The following is a 22,735-nucleotide window of genomic DNA, read 5'->3' as shown; positions in this document are numbered from 1 at the left end:
TATACCACTAGGCTGGCGATACATATTGGAGTATTACTCTCAATCAATTCAATGTCGAGTCTCTCTAGATCCATCATGATCGAACGCTAGATCTCCATAGCTGCTGATGATGATTCCCCAAATTTCCTACTCAGTGCATCAGCTACCACGTTTTCTTTCCCTGGGTGGTAACTGAAAGTACAGTCAAAATCTATAATCAACTTGAACCACCTTCTCTGCCTCATATTCAACTCCTTCTGGGTAAATAAATACTTCAAACTCTTGTGGTTAGAGAAAATCTCACACTACTCGCCGTGCAGGTAATGCCTCCAAATTTTCAATGCGTGTGCCATTACATCCAATTCAAGATCATGGGTATGGTAGCTCTTTTCGTACTCTTTCAACTGTCTGTACGCATCTGCCACTGCCCTGCCATGTTGCATCAATACACAACCAAGTCCTTTCAAGGACGCATCACTGTAGATAGTATAACCCTCACTCCCAGACGGGAAGATCAGTACTGGCGCTGTGACTAGCGTCTGCTTCAATTCCTGAAAACTTTGCTCACAGCTGCCATCCCATTCAAATCGAGCATTCTTTCTAGTCATTCGTGTTAGAGGCCCTGAAAAAGTTGAGAATCCCTCAACAAAACGACGGTAATATCTAGCTAACCCTAAGAAACTCCTGATCTCCTGGACGTTCCTCGGTCTAGCCTAATTCACCACCGCCTCAATTTTACTGGGATCCACAGAAATTCCGTCTCCTGAGATAACATGCCCCAAAACCACAACTTTCTCGAGCCAGAAGTCGCATTTACTAAACTTTGCATACAACTTCTTCTCCCTGAGCATCTGCAAAACCTACCTCAAATGTATCTCGTGCTCCTCATAACTCCTCGAATAGACCAGTGCATCATCAATAAAAACAACCACAAACTAATTTAAATATGGATGAAAAATCCCAATCATCAAATCCATAAATATCGTAGGAGCATTCGTTAGACCAAATGAAATAACAAGGAACTCATAATGCCCATATCTAGTCTTAAAAGCCGTCTTCGATACATCTTCTGCTCTCACCTTTACCTGATGGTAGCTTGACTTGAGATCGATCTTGGAATACACCCGTGTACCCTAGAGTTGGTCAAACAAATCATCAATATAGGGTAGAGGATACTTGTTCTTGATTGTCACTTTATTAATCTCCCTATAATCTATACACATCGTCATAGACTTGTCCTTCTTCTTCACAAACAACACTGGAGCTCTCCACAAAGATACACTAGGTCTTATGAAGCCTTTATCAAGCAAATCCTGAAACTGATCTTTCAGTTCTGCCAACTCTGCTGGCGCCATTCGGAACAGTGCTTTAAAGATCGGTGTTATACCTAGAAGTAGATCAATAGGGAAATCTACCTCACGATTAGGCAACAAATCTGGTAATTCATCTGGGACCATATCTATAAATTCTTTCACCAGAGGTGTATTGATAAGCTTCAATTCATTTCCTGACCATTCCTTCACAAAAGCCACAAATCCTTAACAGCCACCCTGGAGCAGTCTCCTTGCCTAAACAGCTGAGACCATCTGAGGTAAAGATTGCACTCGTGACCCTATAAATCTGAATTATGGTTTCCCTGGAGGTCTGAATATCACTTCTCTAGCATGAAAGTCTATAATAGCAGAATTAGTTGCTAGCCAATCCATGCCGAAAATGATGCCAAACTCGTGCGTATCCGGCACCACCAAATCCGCAGATAAAATTCTCCCATGAACATCAACTGGACAACCATGAAGCATCCTACTACATCTCACCACTGAACCGGTCAGTGTAGCCACTAATAACCTGACATCTGATGATTGTGTTTTAACCCCACACAATTTAACATACCCCAAGGACACAAACGAGTGTGTGGCACTAGAATCAAAAAGTGCAATAACTTTAAATGAAAACATATTAACCGTACCTATCACCACGTCGTCGGCTGCTCATCACTTGGCGTCAAAGTAAAAACCTTGGCTGGGGTCATATTCCGCTACTCGCCTCCACGTAGCACCTAGTAGCCTCCTTGAGCAGGTCTAGGAGTAGGAGCAGCACCAATCTGTGTCGGAAACTCACTCATCATATGTCCTGGCTCCCCGCACCTATAGCAAACACCTCGCCCAGCACGACACTGCCCCATGTGTCTCTTCCCGCAAGACAGGCGAGCTGGAGATGGCTGCACACCCGGAAAGTCGCGATTCCCGATCTCCTGTCTCCGGTCTCTACAATAGCCACCTCTCTTCCACGAACCATGGCTGACTCCCTGCTTGGAACCAGAAGGTGCATATCTCTTCTTTTGCCTATGCTCCTTAGCCTCCAACCACTCCCTAATCTCCGCTATAGTGGCTCTATCCACTAGCTCACCAAAATCCTGCAACTTCAGAATCGATACATGCTTATAAATTTCTCTCCTTAGGCCTCTCTCAAACTGTCGTACCTTCTTTGCTTCATCTGGTATGATATACGGGGTGAAGCGAGATAATTCGATAAACCTCATAGTGTACTGTTGTACGGTTTGCTGTCCCTGCTTCAGATTCAGGAACTCCTTAATCTTCGATTCACTAGACGAGGCTGGAAAACACCTGTCGAAGAATGTCTCCTTAAACCACTCCCACGTCATCTCCACGGGTACTATCCTCTGCTTCTCTGAGAGTCTCACTACCGACCACCATCTCTCAGCCTCCCCAATTAGTCTATAGGTGGCAAACAACACCCTTTTTTCCATAATCTACTGTGCCACGCTACATAAGACTGCATCTGAATCATTGCCTGTAGCGCTTGAGGGTCCAGTACCCTCATTCCCACTAGCGTGGGCACTACTGCCACTAGAGTTCATACCGAAAAACAAGTAACTTAACTCAGAACCCCTTTTTTATTCATATCATCCAACTCATATATTATATTCTCCTAATTAATTCATCTCTCCTGATCTTAATTCAAGGTTCAATCCTACAACCTAGATACCCAACTCAACGATAGTTTAATATGACTTTCCTGAAATCGTCACCCCAGGAAAATCACACAAACCATGACGGAAGTCCTGCATCTAGACTACAAAACCAGACCTCAAATACTCTTATCCTATATTCTGTTATTATTACTGCTACACTATAGAGTCTACAAAACCTAGCATCCTAGGCTCTGATACCAAATAGTAACGAATTGCTTATCTAACTATAAAATAAAATATACTAAATAAAATAGCCAACCCAAACCCGTGGGTAATGGGGACACCTGTCAATAATAGCAGAAACCTAAGTAGTAGTAAATATAAACCACATTCTCAAAACCATTGAATACATAATACCAAAGTCTACTATAGTCCCATAATATTGTGTTGATATACAATCTCCAAAAATTCCAAAAAGAACCTAGGATCATACAACAAAAATCCCCTGATCCTAGTACAACACTAACCCTCCTAGCGGGGTAACTTAATAAACTCAACAGTGGCTACGTCCTGCCGAACTCTCAGGGTTTGCTAAAAAATTAATTTAGTTCAGGGGTGAGACACTTCTGAGTAAGGAAAAATAAACTAAATACAGTTGTGTGGCAACATGAAAATTTAATGATAATATAAATATATAGTACATTCTTCATACCAGAAAACATTCATCATTTAATAACTGTAAAAGTGTATACTTTCATATTCTATGAATCTTACTAATCATAACTATCTAGTATAGCTAATAATATTGAAAACATACCCAAGATGAATAGCTAGTTGATGTCATGTATTACCCCCCATGACGGGTTGTGCAGCTCGAAGGCAGGACTCGATAATGGTTGGCCGACTACTGCCGAGTCAAAAATTTCTGTAAGTACGATGGGCCCGCCACACCCTGGTCCGTACTCCTAGGTGGACGTCTACACTCTACACTAAAAGCCACATCCACTATCCATCTCCCACCCCCTCGTGAGGTGGTTAGCACCAATCTTACCATAAATATCTTATCTATAAGCTATGGTACCGTGCTCCTGAACTGAACTAAGCTAACATCCGGGTTCTAATAACATATAATACATGATAATATAGCATGTAACATAAATAGATTGATAGCATTTCTATAATTTCATAAATATGGCCTCGTGCCAAACATTTCACAAATACAGCCTCAAGCCAAACATTTCAAAAATACAGCCTTGTGTCGAAATAATAAGTAAAACACGGCCTCGGGCTGGCTATCAATCACAGCCTTGTGCCGAATATCTCATGCATATCATTATGGATAATAAATCAATTATCATGTATTTTCAACATCATTTATACTATAATAATTCTTTTTCCTAAAAACATGCTTGATTCATAACATTGTCATATGATAATATCTTTCACATAAAGCAATATTCATGCCACACATTGGCTGTATAAAACCATACTTCATATTCTAAAATTATAATTTCTGGCATCTCGTACATATATATTTACATTTCAACATAATAGTAGTATTTTCTCAAATGTGCATTTTCTTCGTAATATACAAATACAATACATGCTTCCCTGAGAATAAATTTGCTGATAAATAATAATATTTTACATAGAAAAATAATGCTTTAGTTTATTCTCTTACTTGCCTACTGAGAAAAACTCCTATAAATTCTAGTCTCACACCCATAGGATTTCCTAATCAATACCATGAAAATGAAAACTCCCAGTACTAAAGTTCAATATTTTCACGTGAATATCATTTTCTATAACTAAAGTAGGACCAAATTTGGCATAAAAATTCTTACCTCAACTGAGGGATGATTTTCAATGGAGTTCCACCGACGATTTGCTTCGGCAGATATGCATAGAACTTCTCCAAGAGCGTCGTGGTGGCCTCAAATCGTCGATCCGGCGAGCGTCGGAGCCAAAATCGAAGAGAGAAGGGAGAGAAGTCGAAGGGAGAGAGAGAGTGTGAGATTTTTCTTAATTTTTATGTTGAAATCCGAGTTTTTTATATTTATAGGGTCGTTGACGAGTCTTTCAGAAAATTCGTCGATGAATCATCCCCCTCGTCGACGAATTTCAGACTTCCAAAATCCTCTTTCGGTATCTTCTCGTCAATGAAATTTGTCTTCATCGACAAGGCCCTCTTGTACCCTTGTTGACGAATCCCATGTGTTCGTTGACGAGGACCTGGTAAATTCCCTCGGTTATTTCTCCCAAAGTGCAATGTTGTCGACAAACACAAAGCGTTCATCGACGTAGTTGACCGCCTCCTTCTTTTACTGTTTTCATTTCCCTTCCTCTTTATTATTTAAATACCATTATTATTCGGGTCGTCACAAAAGTTCTATAAATAGTAGAAAATCAGGCTTCAGTGAGAGAAAATTACTTTTTTCATCTATCTCTCTCTCTCTCTCTCCCTCTCTCCTGCTCTATTCCTTTCATTTCTCTCTACATTTATCGCTCCGTCTCTCCCCATTTCGATGATCTGAAGTCACCACGTTGATCATGGGGAGATTCTCGAGAAGTCCGCTAGAGTAAATTGTTGGTTTTGCCAACTTTGGGCACGATCCCAAAATTTGGGTAAGTTGAATATTTGGATATTTTCAGTTGTGTAAGACTTATTTGAGTTTAGATTTTAAGTTATATGGGAATATACTGGAGTTTTGTTGAATAAAATTAGGATGTTATAATTTCAGGACTAGGGTGTTTTTGGGACCCTGCAAGAATGGGTTGAGGACCTAGTGAATATTTTTAGGAGCCTAGGTAAATTATAATTCAGAAAATTTATGAGTATGCAGGTTCGGGGAAATATAGTTGATTTATTGGAAATATGTATATGTGCTTTATTTCAGGATTTTGGGGATAGTACACCGTAGGTGTGAGGATTAAGTTAGAGGCGAGTCTCCCAGCCAATTAGGTAAGGGAGATATGGTATGTTAGTAAATTCATAAATATTATTAGTAAATTATAGTATTTGTTTATTAAGGTACAAGGTATAAATTATACAATTTTACAGAATTAAGAACATGAGTTTTATGAGTTGTGTGGCCTGAGTAGATATTTGATCAGTACAAAATTTATATAGTTTTTTAGAATATCATGATTTATAGTGTATATATAGACAGATATATTTATCAGACAGGTAGTTTACAAATATTATATAGACCGGTATTTTACAGTAATTACAAAATGTCATGCTTTCCAAAACCATAACATTCAGATAATACAGATTATTCAGTTAGATATGACAGTCAGATATCATAGTTATTTTAGTCAAATATTATAGTATTTTCATGTCAAATTTATTGTGTTATGGTTATTTTGGAATCATGATGAAAACTGTAGGATATCTATAGAAATAATATATACAGTATCAAACCCTAATGAACCAAGAAATGTTCGGTTAGCAGAGCATGGTACCGTTGCTATTTTCATATCAGAGTGCAACCACATATCTTAGATTGTGTGTGGATTCTATCAATTGTGCCTATGGAGAGATTGTAGTCTCCCCAGCATTCTGGGTTGAGGAGGCCAGTTTGACGAGGTAGTTACCAGTTCCGAGCTTAGGAGAGGTTGCAGTTTGGCTGGACTAAGGATTGGTAGAGCATAGTTGACTTACCTGGTAAGCCAACTAGGATTAAGTCCGGCCTATGAGCCGCACAACCTTGTGATGAGGGGTTAAATCATTACATACAATTTTTGAGGGTAAACATCTCAGTTATGTATATGTATACAGATTTACAAAATATCAGCAAATATAGTATGATACTAGAAGTATGAAAAAGTAGGAAATTCAGATATTACAGTTATATTTTAAACTATGATAAATGCAAGTTATAATGTATTTTGATAGACCAATTTTTACAATTAGGATATTGTTAATATAACTTATGAAACTCAATCGCCACACACTAGTAATAGCATATTTCCTCTTACTGAGCATAGTCTCATCTCAGTGGTTTAACATTTTTCAGGTGATCCAGCTAGGCGAGTTGATTAGGCTCACAGATAGAGAGATCTTTTGTGCTACCCTATTTTAAGGGGTAAGTATGTGTTCAGGGAAATTTATTTTTGGAGTAGATGAAACTTGAGTGACGTGTAAATATGTATGTATGGTTTGGAAATACTAAATTCTGGTATTGTAATAATGAGTGTATGACTTTATGTTTTTTGTAGCATAGGTGTGTCAATTTATGTACAGGGACACCTTAGGGCCATCTGGGCCCTGAGATGTTATAGTAGGTATTATAGGGGTATCAGAGTAAATTATATATAGAATAAAAAAAATGGTGTAATTTTTGGGTCGTTACAATTTGGTATCAGAGCCTAGGTGGCTAGGTTTTATAGACTCTATAGTACAATGAAAAATAATACCAGAATATAGGAATGGAATCTTGAGCAGAGTGGAATGGGATGATAGTGAGTTAATGTTGCGAAATTAGGATAAGAATATAGGGTTCTGTTTTGCGGTTTGGAGGTAGAGTTTCAGGGTGGTTTCTGTGTTTTTCCTAGGATGACAATTTCAGGAAAACCATAATAAACTATCGTCGAACTCTATTTTCATATGGTAGGGCCAGACCTTTAATGAGTGATAAGAGGTAAGGGGTATTTTAGTTAGTATAGTATTATAAGGTTCAGATTCTCAAAATAATTGGATAATATTGCAGGATGGACCGAGGAGGTAGTAGCACTCATGCTAGTGGTGACAACGGAGCAGGGCCTTCTGGTGCAGGAGGTGGGGATTCATATGTTATGTTATGTAGTGTGGCTCAGCAGGTTATGGCTGAGATTTCCCGGAGCTCTAAGGAGCAAGGAGGTTCATCTACAGCTCAGGGGTGTACGATAAAAAAATTTATGAAAATGAACCCACCAACATTTTTAGGGGTGGCTAATCTTGTAGTTGTGGAGAACTAGATGTAGGAGATAGAAAATATTTTAATGGTGCTTCACTACATCCATGAATAGAGGATCCTCTATGCCACGTATAAGCTGACAGGGGAGGCTGAGAGATGGTGCATGGTCACTAGATTACTGGAGGAGCAGAGATCAATTCCAATTCCGATGATCTGGGTTCGACTCAGGGACATATTATTTGACAAATACTATCCTACCTAGATCAGAGAGGCTAGAGTACAGGAGTTTCTGAGCTTGTCCCATGGATCAATGACAGTTCAGCAGTACGTGGAGAAGTTCATCGAGTTGTCATGTTTCTGCCCTTATATTGTTCCAGATGAAGCTAAGAAGGCTATAATGTTCGAGAGGAATTTGAAGCAAGACATTTATATACAGATGGCAGTAGTGAGGATATAGGATTTCTCAGAGCTAGTTGATAGGGCCATAATAGCAAAAGAGGGTTTGTAAAGAGAGACTAAGATATAAAGCCAGAAGAAGAGGGCCGCACCTTTGAGTTTTTTGGTGGGTTTCAGTAGAGGCTCTTGGAGTGGAGGTAGAACCGGTGGGTGTCAGAGGTATACGATAGATCACAGTGGAATTCAGGGTAGGTAGTCTTATCCCACCAGACCAAGATGTGGACAGAGACATCCAGGTGAGTGACGGCTGGAGGAGAATGTGTGCTACCGTTGTGGGAGACCTGACCATATGGCTCAATCATGTTAGGGACCACCGATTTATGCACCAGCTCCTAGACCGAGTTGGGGTGGTCATCAGGAGCCCCATAGAGGCCAGTAGAGGAGTGCAGTGCCAGCGAGGGTCTATGCATTGATGCCGGGAGATGCCGAGACTTTTGATGACGCTGTCACAGGTACACTTAATGTATTTTCATATAAAGTTATTATTTTGTTTGACACAGGTTCCATCCATTCCTTTATATCAGCGGGGTATATTAAAGTAACTGAGGTAGAGGCACAATTTTTAGATGTAGAGTTTTTTGTAGTTACGCCGACGGGATCTATGGTGAGGTGAAGGAAGGTACTTCGGAACTTTCTAATAATCATTTAGGAGAAAGTACTACCAGCTGATCTCATGGTACTAGATATGCAGGGGTTTGATGTAATACTGGGTATGGATTGGCTGGCAGCTAATCACCCCAGCATAGATTGCCATAAACAAGAAGTGATTTTCAAATCCCTAAGTGAGCATGAATACAAATTTATGGGTTCATGTGTGCATGCCTCACCACATCTAGTGTCAACTATTCAAGTGAGGAGATTGCTACATGGTGGTTGCTAGGGGCATGTTGCCTATATAAAGGAATTGCCAAAAGAAGAACTAAAACAAGCTAATATTTTAATAGTTAGAGTATTTCTAGATGTTTTTCCAGAAGAATTGCCTAACTTATCACTAGATCGAGAGATTGAATTTACCGTGGATTTACTACTAGGATCGGCATCGATATCTAAAGCACCATATCTTATGGCTCCAGTCAAATTGAATGAATTGAAAGATCAGTTGCAGGGGTTGCTGGATAAAGGATTTATTAGGCCTAGTGTGTCGTTGTGGGGGGGGGGGGGCAGTCCTATTTGTGAAAAAGAAAGATGGGACGATGAGGTTGCGCATAGATTATAGGGAGATAAAAAAATTGACAGTTCCTAGGATTGACGACTTTTTGGATTAGCTCCAGGGGACCCAGGTCTACTCTAAAATTGACCTGTGTTCAGGTTATCATCGGGTGAAAGTTAGAGTATAGGATATTTCAAAAACAGCATTATGAACTAGATATGGTCATTACAAATTTTGGTGATGCCGTTTGGGTTGACTAATGCACTAGCAGTATTTATGGATTTAATGAATCTGGTGTTCCATCATTACCTAGACCAGTTTGTTGTAGTTTTCATTGATGATATACTGGTCTACTCAAAAAGTTTTGAGGAGCACGAGCATCATTTGAGGCTGGTGTTGCAGATATTGAGAGAAAGAAAGTTGTACATAAAATTAAAGAAATGTGAATTCTAGTGAAGGTAGGTTATTTTTCTCGGGCATATGATCTCCGAGGACGGTATATCGGTTGACCCAAGTAAGGAAGAGGCAATGGTGAGTTGGGTAAGACCAGGAAATGTTTAGGAGGTCAGGAGTTTTCTGGGTTTGGTAGGCTACTACCGACGCTTCGTATATGGTTTCTCTAGATTGTCAAGTCCACTAACACGACTCACAAGGAAAATGTGAAGTTTGATTAGACCTATGATTGTAAGTAGAGCTTCTAGGAGTTAAAGCAGCAGTTGGTTTTAGCACCAGTACTAGATATCTCATCAGGGGAGGATGGATTTGTGATATACAGTGATGCATCTTTCAAGGATCTTGGAAGTGTGTTAATGCAGCATGGAAGAGTTATTACCTATGCATATAGACAGTTTACAGAATATGAGAAGAACTATCTTGTGCATGATTTAGAATTAGTTGTAGTAATTTATGCTTTAAAATTATTGAGGCATTATCTATATGGTGGGAAATGTGAAATCTTCATAGACCACAAAAGCTTAAAGTATTTCTTTACCCAAAAATAGTGGAATATGAGGCAAAGAAGGTGGCTATAACTTATTAAAGATTATGACTGCACTATTAATTATCACCCAGGGAAAGCAAATGTGGTAGCAGATGCTTTGAAAAGGAAATCAGTGGGACCAGCACTGGCACTTATGAAGGTTCAGCATCCGATCCTGATGGATCTAGAGAGACTTGGTGTAGAGTTGGTAGAGAGTAATCCTTATGCATTTATTACTAGCCTAGTTGTGTAGCCTATGCTATATGTAAATATTAGAGCCGCTCAAGGAGATGACGCATAATTAGCAGAGGTAATAGTCAGAGTACAGGATGGTCAGCGAGAGGAGTTCAGTATCTCTGATGACAGAGCTCTAAGGTTTTACACCAGATTGTGTGTGCCTGCAGATGATGATATTAGGACAACAATTCTAGAGGAGGCTCACAAATCTCTATACACGATTCATCCTGCCAGTACTAAAATGTATAGGGATCTACAAGAGTATTTCTAGTGAAGTGGCATGAAGAGGGAGATTGCTAAATTTGTACAGTAGTGTTTGACGTGCCAGCAGGTTAAGGCTGAGCACTGGAGACTGGAAGGGCAGTTATAGTCACTTTTCATCCGTGAGTGGAAGTGGGGCCACTTATCCATGGACTTTGTCACTAGGCTACCGCCAGCACCGTATGGTCAGAATGCCGTCTGGGTAGTTGTTGATCGGCTAATGAAGATAGCTTATTTTCTATCTATTAAAATTAGCTACCCCATGAACAAATTGGCAAAGATTTACATTCAAGAGATTGTTCGAACCCATGGAGTGCCAGTGTTTATAGTTTCGGATCGTGATCCACTTTTGACATCATAGTTTTGGAAGAGCTTGCAAGAGGCTTTGGGGTATAGATTAGCATTCAGCATCGCTTTTCATCCTCAGACAAATGGTCAGACAGAGAGAACGATTTAGGTACTTGAGGATATGCTGCAAGCGTGTGTATTGGAATTTGGGGATAGCTGGACCCAGTATTTTCCGCTGGTTGAATTTTCCTATAATAACAGCTATCAGTCCAGCATCAACATGGCACCTTACAAGGCCCTTTATGGTAGGAGGTGTGGTTCTTCTTTATACTGGGATGAGCTTGGTGAAACGTGAGTTTTGGGCCTAGATTTAGTGTAGCACACTTACGTCAAAGTCTGACTTATTCAAAATAGAATCAATGCAGCACAGAGTCGGCAAAAAAGCTATACAGATACTTGCAGCCGGGAATTAGAATTTAAAGTGGCTAGCCATGTGTTTCTGAAGATAGCACCACTAAAACGAGTCATGAGGTTTGGGAAGAAGGGTAAGTTGAGCCCTAGGTTTATTGGTCTGTTTGATATACTTGAGAAGATTGGGTCAATTGTCTATCGGCTAACTTTACCACTAGCTTTGTTCAGAAATCATGATGTATTTCATGTTTCTATGTTAAGGAAATATGTTCCAGATCCTTCCCATGTCACCAGCTATGTAGAATTAGTATTCATTGATGCTCTAGCATATGAGGAAGCTTCAGTACATATCTTAGAGAGGAAGGAATAGGGATTGCACAGTAAGAAAATACCACTAGTGAAAGTCTTGTGAGGGAATCACGCGATGGAAGAAGCTTCTTGGGAGCTTGAAGAGGAAATCAGATAGAAATACCCACAACTATTTAGTGGGGGACAGTAGTGATTTGTAAAGTTCAAGTAATGATAGTTTTATTTTGTTTAGTATAGGGTAATGAATGTATAGTTGTATTTTAGATTACAGGGTAGGTGGTGTTTTGGTTTTGGGAGAATTTTCTTTTATGAGTATATTTGTAATCTTCCAGAACCCTGAATGTAACCACGGTATTCCTCTACCATAAGTGATGGTAAGTAATAAAATAAGTAGTCTATTTTCCGTAATGGATGATATTCAATACAGATAGTAAATTTCAAGAATGAAATTTTATAAGGAGGGGAGAATGTAATAACCCGGATAATCGACATGGACGCTTGTTTGATTGACGAGAATTTACCAAGGGGCTGTTTCGAGGCTTGAAACTTTTCATCAAGGGTTAGGTGCACATCGATGAACTTCCTTCTTGAACTCGTCGACGACGTGACATGGCTCATCGACGAGGCCACCTGGCAAAAGGCCTATAAATAGCAGAAAATCGGGATTCAGTGAGAGAAAATTATTTTTATCATTTCTCTCTCTCTCTTGCTCGATTCCTCTCACTTCTCTCTACATTTCTCACTCAGTATCTCCTCGTTTCAATGATCCGAAGTCGCCATGTTGATCCTAAGGAGATTCTCTGCAAGTCTACTAAAGTAAGTTGTTGGTTTGGCCAACTTGGGTACCATCCCAAAATTTGGGTAAGTTGAATATTTTTCAGTTGTATCAGGCTTATTTGAGTTTAGATTTTAAGTTGTATGGGAATATATTGGAGTTTTGTGGAATAAAATTAGGATGTTATGATTTTAGGACTAAGGTGTTTTTGGCACCCTACAGACATGGGTTGAGGACCCAGTGAATATATTCAGGAGTTTAGGTAAATTATAATTCATAAAATTTACGAGTATGTAGGTTCGGGGAAATATAGTTGATTTAGTGGAAATATGCATGTTTGTATTATTTCATGATTTTGAGGATAGTACATTGTGAGCGTGAGGATTAAGATGGAGGCGAGCCTCTTAGCTAGTTAGACAAGGGCGATATGCTATGCTAGTAAATTCAGAAATATTATTAGTAAATTATAGTTTTTGTTTATTACAGTTTTACAAATTTGAGAACATGAGTTTTATGAATTGTGTGGCCTGAGTAGATATTTGATTAGGAAAAAATTTATATAGTTTTCCAAAATATTATGATTTACAGTGCATATAAAGACAAATATATTTACTAGACAGATATTTTACAAATATTATACAGACTAGTATTTTAGAGAAATTACAGAATGCCATGCTTTCCAAAACTATCACACTCAGATATTACAGATTATTCAGTCAGATATGACGGTCAGATATCATAGTTATTTTATAGTATTTTCATATCAGATTTATTGTGTTATGGTTATTTTGGAATCATGATGAAAACAATAGGATATCTATAGAAATAGTATATACAGTATCAGACCCTGATGAACTAAGAAATGTTCAGTTAGTAGAGCACGGTACCGTTGCTATTTTCAGATCATAGTGCAACCACATACCTCAGATAATGTGTGAATTTCGTCAATCGTGCCTATAGAAAGATTGCAGTCTCCTAGTATTCTGGGTTAAGGAGAGGTTGCAGTTTGGCTGGACTGTGGATTGGTAGAGTATAGTTGACTTACCAGGTAGGCCAACGAGGATTAAGTCCCGCCTATGGGCCGCACAACCCTTTCATGAGGGGTTAAATCATGACGTATAGTTTTCCAGGGAAAACGTCTCAGTTATGTATATGTATACAGATTTACAAAATATCAACAAATATAGTATGATACTAGAAGTATGAAAAAGTATAAAGTCAGATATTACAGTTATATTTTAAACTATGATAAATGCAAGTTATGGTGTATTTTCATTTACCAGTTTTTATAGTTATAGATATTGTCAATATAATTTATGAAACTCAGTCACCACATATTAGTAATAGCATATTTCCTCTTACTGGGTGTTGTCTCATCTCAGTGGTTTAACATTTTTCAGGTGATCTAACTAGGTGAGCAGATCAGGCTCACAAATTGAGAGATCTTTTGTACTGCCCTATTTTAAGGGGTAAGTGTGTGTTCAGGGAAATGTATTTTTGGAGTAGATGAAACTGGAGTGACATGTAAATATGTATGTATGGTTTGGAAACACTAAATTCTGGTATTGTAATTATGAGTGTATGACTTTATGTTTTCTGCTCCATAGGCGTGTCAATTTATGTGCAGCGATACCTCAAGGTCATCTGGGCCCCGAGATTTTATAGTATGTATCACAGGGGTATCAGGGTAAATTATATAGAAGAAAAAAATGAGGTAATTTTTGGGTCGTTACAGTAAAAGTAGAAGAAGAAGTAGATATTTGTTCTTATTGTATTGTATTTAGTTTATAATTTGTTGGTCTGTAATAATGGTATGTAATATTTGCATATTGTGCATGATCGGGTGCATAAGCTCAAGAGGCCTTAGAATGATCATAGGAACCATCACCCATATATCTTAAACGCCTTATTCTTATTCTCGATCGACTGAACACTTGGCTATATAAATACCTTGATCAACTGAACCGATCAGAAGTCAACTTGTTGACTTCACTCAGTTGACCAGTCTTATTTGAACGTATCGTCCCTCATCGACCGAAGCATAAAAAGTCTAACACTCCAACAACCTGGTCAACTGTTTGTGCAGTTCAAATTGGCCACAATCGACCGAACCATATGAGTGGTCAATAGAACCTTAGCCATGGTCAACCGAACCTGCAAAAGGTTCAAAATCGCCTTGAAACAATCGACAATTTCCGTAGTTCAAAATTGCCACGGTCGGCTGAACTTAGCAATATGGTCGACCAAACCTTGAATATAGTCGACTGAACCTCTCGAGTTGGAAAATTTTTATTGCAATAAAATAGGATTAATTTTTGTTAAACATAATTAAATAATTTCCTAATACCCTTGTTGTCCCCAATGGTTATATTTTTTGCAAAAACTATATATTCCTCCTCATTTGTCCTAATTAGCATGAGATTAGCATATCGATTAGCCAATTTTTCTCTGAAAATTTTATTGGGCTAAATCTTTCATAATCCCACCTTATACAGGCATATTGCTAAATCTCTTTCTCATGCTCATTCAAATACATATTTTTTAGAGAGATCATTTTTGTTCTTCACATACTTTTTGCAAGCTAAACTCTCTCCCCTACTTGCATTTATTGATTGCTGATTTTGGAGAGTAACTTAATGCTTTTCCCATTGTATTTTACTTATAAATACTGGATTGGGAAAAACTCTTCATATTCTTAAGAACTTGCATCCTTATTGCAAATTTCATAAGCTTGCTTTGTGTTTTGATAAAAATATTTTCAGCAAGCTTAAACCCTAATATCCATTGTGTTTGATATTTGAAAAATACTATTATAATACTTACTTAGGGTTATATTAGCTTGGATCAAATGTCTCACTTACTCACTCATATACATATGGATACATATATTGTTGTGAGTTGATATACTGATTAAACCAGATCTCACTTGAACTTAATATCCCATCATACGTGAGTGTGTTGAGTATACTGTTGTACATCTTCTGCTTAGTTTAGAAGCACATCTATTTGTACACAAATATTTTTGATTATCTATTGTATTTTTGATAAGTTGTTGGAAGAGGGAGACTAGCCCAGATGAATAGTCCCATTATATTTGATATAATGTGAATGTTGCACATAACTTAACTTGCACATACTATTGTATGTGCAATTGGTATATGCTTAGAAAGACCTTAAGTTGGCAAATACTACTGATATCTGGTTTAACCTATGAAGAAGTTTTAAAATTTCAATTCACCCCTTCTTGGGAATACACCAATTCCAACACTAAAGTCTATAGAACCTAACAACGTAGGCTCTAATACTAAACTGTAATGACCCAAAAAATCTGCTATATTATTATTTTTTTATACTACAAAAAATATTAAAATACTTTGATACAAATAATAATATCCACAATGTTGTCCCGGACCAAAAGTGGGCACCGAGGATACCTACCCATAAATACATACTATTTATGTAATAGAAAACATAATATACCTAAACCTTATATACAATACTAGAGTTTTACTATCTCCATAAATATACATGTGCATCCCCAAAAACCATAAAACGTCTTAGGGATTATACAAAACTCATCTCCCAACTCAACTTTTACCCTAAATCTAGGATTGTAGCAACACCTCCTCTACCAAGGAGCTCATTTAGCTCGCCAGTCTGGATCTCCTAAAATGTCTGAATTCTAGGGTGAGACACCTCTCAGTAAGTGGACATGTCTTAGTAAGTGGGATAGAGTATCATCAGTGTGTGGCAGCATAAGTTCTAGTGTGTTATAAATATATATACTACAAGTAATTTAGCTTTAATATATATATATATATATATATATAAACTATAATTAATAAATCATTGAAATCTGTACTTTTAAACATAAGCATACTATATCATAATAAGTTTCCGTGACATGTAAATCATCTACTATAATAGTAAAATACTAAAATTTTCCCTTGATGAATAGCTAGGGTATATCATGCATTACCTGTAGCTCGTAGGCGAGACCTAGCAAAGGTTGGCCTACCATGCTAAGCCAAAACTGATTCATCTGCAAGTACAATTGGCCTGCCCAGTCTTATCCAGACTACTAGGGGGGCACACTACTCTTCTCTGGGCTCAATCGACTATCCAATCACCAACACTCTATTTGAGAGGTGTGGTGACACTAATATGAATTGATAGCTACAATACCATGCTCTGAAACTAAATTAAACCATTAGGGTTCTACTATCATATAGTACATTTCTTAAATAAATGCAACATAACTCGTTTCATGTTTCTGTGTAAAATCTATCATATTAAAATTTTTGAATAAAATGTAATATATATATATATATATATATATATATATAATCACGGCACTAAGCCGGCTAAATTGTCATGGCACTGGGCCAGCTAAAATATCACGGCAGTGGGTCGACTGAAATATCACGGCACTGGGCGGGTTGAAATATCATGGCACTAGGTTGGCTGATTTGTAATAGTATACTGTATAATATCATATTTTCTGTGATTTTTGTGTCAATCTGAAAATCATTATCAAACTACATTTGTTCTATATAATTATAAAATATTCTGGTCTGTTTATACATACTTTAAAATAATCACACTCAAGCCACGGAAGTGCGTGTTGCACCATAATATTCTAACTATCCGGGAAAATCATATTTTTGTTGAAAATTGATATTAATAATGTTTCCAGAGTTTACTAAGTCCAAAACATCAGATTTCCCAAAACATACATTAATTCATAAATTCCATTCCCATATACCTAAATATCTAGAAAATTATATAAATATTTTCTATAATCAAATACTGTATTTTGATCCAATAGATTTTCTAAAAATACCTGACATAATATATTCCATTACCTTATTCCTGAAGAAAATTCTATAGGGATCCTAAAATCATGCGTGCGACGTACACACAAAGCCCTGTATCCATAAACCCTAATTTAATCAACTTAACCCCATAATAATAGCCATTTAACATTCCCCATACCCTAGTTTTGGAGTGGTGCCTGGAATGCGTGATTTACAAAACCGCTTCAGTTAAATTGCAAAGATTCATCGTCGAGATCTCAAAATGATGTTTATTAGCTGATTCGAATGGTTGATTTTCAAAATAGCCTTTAAATTTCCAAATGAATAAATAAATAAATAAATATATTTATATAAACATAACAATTAAATTGATTCAAGTTACATAAAATTATTGACTTAACTTAATCCCCTTACCTGATTCCTGAAAAAGTTTGATAACACGCCGGCCTACGTTCCAGGCGTTCAAAAACTCTGAAACCCTGAAATTCAAACTTCACTCTATTATTTATCACAATCCCTAGAGTAACTTATCCTAAAATTCCCCTAAGTTTTGAATACCCTAAACAGCCTAATAAAAGCCTAAATTATCAAACTTACCCCCGATTTAGGATTGGTATTCCAGAGCTCAAATTCGAAAACTTGCTCCGGTTAGATTGCAGAGAATCTCCCCACGGATCTCATGAAAATTTCCGTTCGTTAATGGGGCTTATAGTTTAAGAGAAATTGAGGTAAGTTTAAAATATGACTTTACCCCTGAAGATATGCCTACGCCACTCCCATGACAAATCCACTCCTGTAAAAGTGTCGGTGGCGGCGAACAGAGCCCAACGGTATTTTCAACTTTTCGATTGGCTGAATATCGGAGACGAGATGGATGAGAGTGGGAGAGAGGAGAAGGAGGAACTGAAGGACGCCTTCTCTGCTGTGTGTGAATCCTGAAGGATCTTTTGATCCTTCTAGAAGGTAAACTATATATATATTATATCTTTATAATATTATATTATTATTATACTATATTATTTAATTAATAATAATTAATTATTTTTAAAAAAAAATTTTAATAATAAATTTTTTTTTTCTTATGTTTCTTTTTAGGATCACTACATTCTCCCCTCGCAAAAATTTCATCCTTGAAATTTTTTAACTATTATCAATCGCATTTTTAACTCACTACCCTTATTTATAAAAGAGTTGGTAGCCACCCACATAGTGGCCCCGTCCCACGTTTATTAATTATCCTCACTTGTGGTGGAGGAATACCGTGGTTACAATACTGCCTTTGGGAAATTACAATATCCATAACAAATTTTCCCAAAGACTATCCATAATTAAAACTATACACAACTAACCACACAACCTACTCTCATCCCTCTATATACAACCATACCCTTGCCCATCTGGAACTAGCCCTCACTGAACAGCTGTGGGTACTTCTGGCGTATTTCCGTTTCTAACTCCCAAGAAGCCTCCTCAATTGCATGTGTTAGCTTTGGTGTATTCCCAAGAGGGGGGGGTGAATTGGGATTTAAAAAATTTTCTCCTATATTAAACTAGTTTAGCAACAATATGTTCACAACCAAGGCCAATCTACCCAAATGCGCAGATAAGTAATATGCAGAATTTAAATCATGCGCACCATTCATATAGTAACATACATGTGCAGTAAATGTAAAGTGCGAAAATATAAATGGACACACGATATGTTATCGGGGTTCGGCCAACTATGCCTACATCCCCGCCTCTAGCTTGCAAGCCCGAGGATTCCACTAATGGCTCACTTAACGAGTGGAGCTGCACTGCTTACAACCAGGTCAATTAGCACAGAGCTTACCTCAACCTTTACAAACTTTCCTTGTGAGGCGGAGAAGACCCTAGGTCAAATTCATAGGGCTGACCCCAACCTGATCCTTCTGGGCTAGATCAAACCCTCTCAGGCCACGCCTAGAAATACAATAGTATTTATCACAATAAACTGGTACAGTGATTATGCTTTCATGTAAAACAGATATGTACCCCAATATGCGCAGTATACTTAATCAATCACACATCATCAATATAGGTAAATGTAAGCTCGGTGATGTGTATTTTTGTGCAAGCTACACTCCGCAAGATATGATCGTTAATATACTCAAGTGTTTTCTAATCAAGCTATTTCTTTGAAATAGTATATATCAAATCTCAATAATGATCAGGGTTTCAAACATGCTGCAAATATTCAGAAACAATTTAAAAATATTTTATTCAATGAAATATGCTCAAGAGTTGCTTGAAAGAATAATATAGCTTGTTAAAAATATTTTGCACAATCAAAATCAAGCTATAGGAATATTGGCAATGACAATGCAAAGATCCTTAAGCTACTAGGTTTTTCCCAACACAAGATTTATTAAATGAAATATGTGGGAAAATCTTGCTTAACTCCCTAAAATCAATATCAAACAACCAAGCAAGGCAATAGGAGTATAAGCAATATGGAATGATGTATAAACACTCTAAGAACTCTTACTACGCTTGGTTAATCAATAAAATCATATTTGTAGAGTGTATGGAGGTAGTATGAGCAAAAAAGGGTTTGGAAAATTTGAGAGAGTTTTTGGCTTAATCTTATTTTCTAATCCCCACTTAATCTTAGCAAATGAACCCCTCTATATATAAAAGGGTAAATTATGGACTTTAGGGGACACACAAGGTATTCTTAAATTTGTTTAAAAAGATTTAGCAAAATTAACCCTGTTTACTTGATTTTAACCCTGATAAGAAATGATTTTACCCGCGAGATTCGGGTGGCTGAATCGAGGTTCAGTCGCCCAAATAGACTCATCTTGAAAAAGCCATTTTAAACAGTTAGGTCGCCCGTGTGAAGGTTCGGTAGCCCGAACAAAAGTCAGTAGCATTTTGTTCAATAGTTCGGGTTATCAGCTCACAGTTTGGTTTAACTGAACTAGGCACTTTGGTCGCTCGACCCCTCTTTTGAACGTAAACGGTCGGTCGCCGGAGTAGTTGAAAAATGCTCTAATAAGCGTTGGGGGGCCCGAGGAAGATAAGTTCAAAATAGGTTCAGGTGCCTGAATACAAAGTCAACATGTTGACTGGTTTGGTCGCCCGAGCCGCTTTACACAGCATGGGTTCGGTCACCTGAGCCCTCTCATATTTTCCCATTGAGTTCATTTTAGCATTATTTTGATTCCCTTGATTATAATAAGTGATATAGGGGACTTTGTGCACTAAGTGCTGGGACCTAGGGTCTTTTCAAGTATGCCCAAAAACCTGGCGTCGGTCGATCGACAGGTGCCCTAAAGTCATTTGGTCCCTATGGTCAAACTACGGTTTTTTTCAGAGCATACAAATACCTGCATGCATGACATGCAGAGATTATTATAGACCGAAATAAATTATTACAGACCCAAATAATATAAATTACAACAATAAGTCTTCAGGGTCTTTAGTCTTCAAGTCTTCTCATGTGCCAGCATATGATCTGATAATATAAACCTGCACACAAACTAGATAGACATTAAATACTAGAGTATTTGTCATTATCAAAACCGGGTGTGACCTATAAGGTCAACAATCTGCCCTTTTTTGATGATGATAAATACTTTATGCAAAAGTGGGTACAACCAAGAAAGGCTCCCCCTGACTTTATGCATAAAGACAATTTAAACTCAAATTAAATGATTTATCAATGGGTAATTAAATTTTGATTTTAGCAAAGTACCCACTTTTGCCTTCTCTCCCCCTTTTGGCAACAACAAAAAGGGCTATAAATATAAAGCATGTAAGCAAGACATTTGAATATAAATCATTTAAATACACGATAAGATTGGGAAAATTTTTAGAAATTTTGGCAGAATGCCATTTGAAAATAGAGCATTTTCCCAAAAATACCTGTATAGAAATGACCTGTTTGGAGTTTTAAAATTAATAGTTTATCCACAACATTCAACTCAAATAGTTCAGTATTTTCAAAAGATAAATATAATGATCAATCATGCAAGAGATATGATAGTCATGCATTTCAAATTCAGATTTAGCAATTAAGCACACAAACTATATAACTGGTCATTTAAGGATTTAAATGACATAACAAACGTAATTAGACCAAAATTATCCATAAACCATAACAATTTAAATCATATCATAAGACCCGTGAAAATTTTGAGTTAAAAGCACACGACATATGATACCAAAGAGGAAGTTTGAGCATAAACATAATCTAACTAGTTCGCATGCATTTTTATGTGAAGTTACAAACCAGTTATGCAATTAAAAAATATAAGTATATATATATAATAAATATCCCCCTTTGATATTTGCAAAAAGTATTGGGGTTGCTTGCAGAAAAGAGATCTTTTTACAATGAGGCAGAAGCAAGCATCAATGTTCTGGTTTAACATTTAGGCATGATTTCATAAGATAACCAGAATATGACAACCATATAGATCCTAAAAATATATATCAATCACATGCAAGATCATATGGCACAACAAATGAAAGTGGCAAATCAACATTATTCAACTCAAGGTTTTCAAATCATTTTATTTAAGCACAAGCCACACTTGATTCAAAAACCATATCTAAGCTAAAAGGTTTGTGAACATAATATGATAGGCATTTTAATTTTAGATGCTCCCCCTATCAATTTCAATTTTTTCTTAGATACTTTAATTACTTATACTAGCAAGATATTAATTTCATTTTTCTCAATAGTATAAGCCATTCATTTTAAATCTTTTATACTAACCATACTAATTATTAATCAACTATATTTATCCTTGTCAGTATAGTTGCCCCTATAGACCCAAAAATTAAGGCATGCAATAGAGTTCATGACCCACAAACATTCCATATCAAAACATAGAATCTCAAGGGCAGGATATAATGTTTAGGGTATTTTAGAAGAGCCTCAATATTTCAATAGATGAAAATGATGCATATAAGTCATTTATGCGCTTCCTATAGGGATGGATTTTAGCCTTTCTAAATCTTTGATGATTATGCTAGGATGAAGTTTTATTATTCAATTGATTTTCACTCATCATTTCAAAAATATTTTAACGTTAATTTTATCATAATCATCTTTAGCATAAGGTTTTATGTGGGAAAATCCTAGCGAAATTTCGGCAGCATGTCATCTGTAAATCTGATATTTTCCCCATAAAACCTGCACTTGATAGATTCATTTAAGAAATTTATAATTAAGTTTAGGGCACACGAGAACCTATACTGCTATCAGCATGCCA

Source organism: Malania oleifera, chromosome 5 (genome assembly GCF_029873635.1).
Source record: "Malania oleifera isolate guangnan ecotype guangnan chromosome 5, ASM2987363v1, whole genome shotgun sequence".
Lineage (NCBI taxonomy): Eukaryota > Viridiplantae > Streptophyta > Magnoliopsida > Santalales > Ximeniaceae > Malania > Malania oleifera.
This window is presented reverse-complemented; position numbering follows the sequence as displayed.